The sequence below is a fragment of the Microtus ochrogaster genome, unplaced genomic scaffold (genome assembly GCF_000317375.1).
Source record: "Microtus ochrogaster isolate Prairie Vole_2 unplaced genomic scaffold, MicOch1.0 UNK477, whole genome shotgun sequence".
Classification (NCBI taxonomy): domain Eukaryota; kingdom Metazoa; phylum Chordata; class Mammalia; order Rodentia; family Cricetidae; genus Microtus; species Microtus ochrogaster.
Window position 1 is genome coordinate 1,944 of NW_004949575.1, and position 4,530 is coordinate 6,473.

At 47.9% G+C, this 4,530-nt stretch overlaps 1 pseudogene; it reads right to left on the bottom strand.

Annotated features, from left to right (window-relative positions):
• Positions 1-2,517: 2,517 nt before the first annotated feature.
• Positions 2,518-4,530, bottom strand: part of LOC101996775 — an 8,270-nt pseudogene continuing 6,257 nt past the window's right edge.

The following is a 4,530-nucleotide window of genomic DNA, read 5'->3' on the forward strand; positions in this document are numbered from 1 at the left end:
GTGCTTACCAAACAGGATGCTGCAGGGCATACCTGTAATCCCACAACTCAAAGAGTTGGAATCAAAGGGATCAGGGGTTTTTTTGTTTGTTTGTTTTTCGTTTTGTTTTTTTGTTTTTTCAAGACAATGTTTCTCTGTAGCTTTTGGTGCCTGTCCTGGAACTAGCTCTTGTAGACCAGGCTGGCCTCGAAATCAGAGATCCACCTGCCTCCCAAGTGCTGGGCTTAAAGGCGTGAGCCACCAATGCCCAGCTGTTCTTGTTTTTTTGAGATAGGGCCTTGCTCTGGAGCTTGCTATAGCTCAATAAGTAGACCAGGTGGATCTTGAACTCACAGAGACCAACTTGCTTCTGCCCCCTGGGGCTAGGATTAAAGGTGTGCACCACCACACCCCGAGAGATTTTCTTTCCTTTGAGATAGGCTCACACCCTGTAATTCGGGTGTGGCTCCTACTCACAGCGGTTGGTCTACTTCTTTTGTCCTCGCCACTAGGCAGAGGAGACAGGAGGCCTGCAAATTCAAGTTCTGCCTGAGCCACGGAGTAAATCCGCTTCCGAGACAGGGCAGGGTGGTCTCAAACTCATGGAGATGTGCCTGCCCCCGCCTCCTGCAGGGTAGGATTAGAACAATTTCTGTTTGTTGAGAGATTTGCCTGCCTCTGCCTCCCGAGTGCTGGGATTCAAGGTGTACGCCACCACTGCCCAGCTTGACCTAACAATTTCTTAAAAACAAAAATTTTGTGTTGCTGTCAAACGAGAAAGGCCTCTTGGATTAAAATTTATTTTTACTTTGGGATCTTATGTGAAAAAAACACTGCATCCACACACCCTGTGCTGAAGATTAGAGATCCAAGCCTCTAATGCGAAGGGATCTGTTTTCATGTTTTTAAGTGGTTTTTTGGTTGGTTGGTTTGGTTTTTGTTTTTTGAGACAGGGAACAGTCCTAGCTGTCCTGGAGCAAGCTCCTGTAGACCGGGCTGACCTTGAATTCAGAGGTCTACCTGCCTCTGCCTCCTGAGTGCTGGGATTAAAGGCCTGAGCCACCACCGCCCGGCAGGCCCAGCAGGATCTGTTTTCTTAAAATACGTTCACCAGGCACAATGCCTTGTAACCTTGGGGGTCAGAAAAGGGCGTCAGATCGTCTGCAACCAGAGTTACACACATGATTGTGATCTGCCATGTGGGCGCTGAACACAGCTCAGACCATCTGCCAAAGCAGCGGTGCTTTTAGCCATTCAACCATCTCCTCCTGCTGTATCCAGGCCATTGTGAAGAGAAACCCTGTCTCAAAAACAACAACAAAGAAACACCCTTCCACAGCTGCATTGTCCTGGAACTCAGAGATCCACCAGCCTCCACCTACCTTACGCTGGGATTAAAAGCGTAGACCGCCTTCTCCCGGCCACAGCTGCATTTTTAAAGACTTGATAAAGGCACTGACTGACCACCTGAATCCCATTCTGTGCATCTGAATGGTAGGATTGCCCTTCTTTTGTTTTTTAGTTTTCTTCTTCTTTTGCTTTTTTTGAGTTTTTTGTTTTTCAAGACAGGGTTTCTCTGTGGTTTTGGAGCCTGTCCTGGAACTAGCTCTTGAAGACCAGGCTGGCCTCGAACTCACAGAGATCCGCCTGCCTCTGCCTCCCGAGTGCTGGGATTAAAGGTGTGTGCCACCACTGCCCGGCTGAAAATGCCTTTTTAAAAAGATTATTATGTATACAGTATTTTTTCTGCACGTATTTCTGCAGGCCAGAAGAGGGCACCAGATCTCATTACAGATGGTTGTGAGCCACTATGTGGTTGCTGGGAATTGAACTCAGAACTTCTGGGCCTTCTCTCCTGCACCAAAAATGCCTTTCTTTCTTTCTTACATTAAGTGCACACACACATAATATAAGTGATAATGTAAAACCATTAAACTGCCGTTCAGTTGGAGTTCCGTTCCTTTGTTTGGGTTAGATGACTGTCTTGCTGTGTACCCAGACTGGCATCAAATTTACAATCCTCCTGCCTCATTCTCTCAAATGCTAAGCATGGTCACGGCAAGTTCCAAAGCTTTTGAAAGTGAAAGTGGGCACCGGGAGCTGGAGAGATGATGGCTCAACAATTCACAGCTTGTTTGCGCTTCTCTTCCAGGTGACCAGAGTTGAGTTCCCAGCACTGTACAGCTCACACTCCCACAGGCAACTCCAGCCTCAGGGGATCTTACCACTCCCTCTCCTAGCCTCTGTAGGCGCCTGTACCCGTGTGTGTGCACACACACGCACACACACACACACAATTTTATTAGTAACTTCGCCCATTTCAGATTCTCAGCTGTTCTCAGCCAGGTCCCGTGAGATGAATAAAGAGGACAAGTCGGCTGACATTTGCCTTCTGTTGAGGGGGTGAGTGGTGATCAGGGCTCAGCATTCAGTCTCGTGTACCCCCACAGAACAAGATTTGGAGGAGCAGAGGTTGGGACTGGGATTGGAGTAATGGTGGAAGTGATTGTGAGTCCACCATGCTGCCAGGGAGGGTACCGCAGCTGGCACTGTCAGAGACTGAGCGGAAGGAGGTCTCCTCCACTGTCCCAGCACGGACTCTCAGCCTGCTGTGTTCCCGCTGTGTAAGAGAGAAGGGCTCCAAATCTTAACCTGAAAGGATGGCAGAAAAGAACTTGCAACAGTTAGAGAAAAATTCTACCATTCAGGTCACAGCCATAGAAACATATCTAAGACACACAGTTATGTCTGGAGTCTCCTGAATATTTCTAAGTTATATCCAGGAATTAGAAGTGAACACATTGTAGAAGCTGCATTCCCTGGCAAGGTTCCCCTCTAACATAGGCCAGGAGGTAACTAACTATTCAAAAGCTTTTTCTCTAGGGCTTCACAGAGACCATAAACTGAACAGAATAAATGTGTACAAACCTGGAAGAGGGGTGCTGTAGTGTGAAGTTTTTTTTTTTGTTTTTTTTTTTGCTCTTTTACACTTTGGCATTTTGGACTTTTTTGGGGAGCCCACCACCCAGCTCTCATATCACACATGGAGGCTTGTTCTTAGATATGAATGCCCTGCCTTACTTGGCTTGTTTCTAGCCAGTTGTTCTCATCTTAAATTATCCCAGCTACCTTTTGCCTCTGGGCTTTTTAGCTTATCTATTTCGGTATATCTTACTTTTATGATGTGGCTGGCTGAATGACTGGCTGGGTCCTGATGTCCTCCTCCCCTTCCTCTCTTGTTGCTCCTCCTCTTCCTTGTTTCTCCTTTTTTTTTTTTTTTTTTTGAGACAGGGTTTCTCTGTAGCTTTGGAGCCTGGAACTTCCTCTGTAAACCAGGCTGGCTTTACAGAGATCTGCCTGTCTCTGTCCCCTGAGCGCCGGGATTAAAGGTGTGTTATCATCACTACCTGGCCTCTCCTCCTATTTATACTCTCTGCCTGCCAGCCCTGCCTATCTTTGCTCTGGCCTTGCTATTGGCTGTTCAGTGCTTTATTAGACCATCAGGTGTTTTAGACAGGCCATGAACCACAGCCTCACAAAGTTAAGCAAATGCAGCATAAACAAAAGCAACACATCTTTACATCGTCAAATGTTCCACGGCCTGAACAAAAACAACACACCTTAAAAATAATATTTCCCAACAGGGTGCATTGCCACAGTCATAGTCCAATCACCCAAATCCATCGCTCTCTGACGTCTCTCTATGAATGGTGTGCATTTCCTCAATTTCGTTTGTTGGGGAAACAAAGTCAGTGAGGGTGAGTTGTCCTTTCTTTCTTAGGAAACCTGTCTACACTAAGGGGACAAGCAAGAGAGGACAGCACTGGGGGAGGGGAGGGCTCACCTTCACAGCTTCCAGGAGCTCTGGCTCAGCAGCTCTGACTAGGTACCAGCCTGCCTCAGTCTCCCACCTGTGAAAGGCTGAACGTAGGTAGAGGCTGATGAGAAGAACAACGAGGGACACTGGGAGTGAGGCTGAGCTCTAAGGGAAGCCTTGTGAACAGGAGCAGAGGCTGTTCTGGGGAGCCCAAGGTTGGCACACCCAGGGATGGTGCCAATTGTCTCCTTGTTGGTCCTTCTGGGTTTTCCGGCTGACGTCATCTGTCCACTGATGTGGTTTTGTGCTAGACAGCGGAAAGGAACTGCAGAGCTGGGGACTGAGCCAGTCGTGATGACGTACATCCTCTGTCTAGAGTGAAATCACTTGAGCAAGCAGATGCTCCATCAGGGAGTGTCCTGGGCTTGACCCTCCTGTTGTGCTCAGAATGACCTTGAGCCAAGTCTTCCTCTTTTTGTGTGAGGTTGTAACCCGCTCTCCACTACTGTCCTGGCCTAGCCTGCTTTGTCTCTTTTCTCAAAACCACTCCCTGGGATATTCACAGTAAAAATTTGTCATTACCAGGCCCCAAGTATCCATCAGCTCAAATGCCTGAATTTGAGTGCTGTCAAAAAAATTCCAGGCCGGGAGATGGTGGCGCATGCCTTTAATCCCAGCACTTGGGAGGCAGAGGCAGGCGGATCTCTGTGAGTTCGAGACCAGCCTGGTCTACA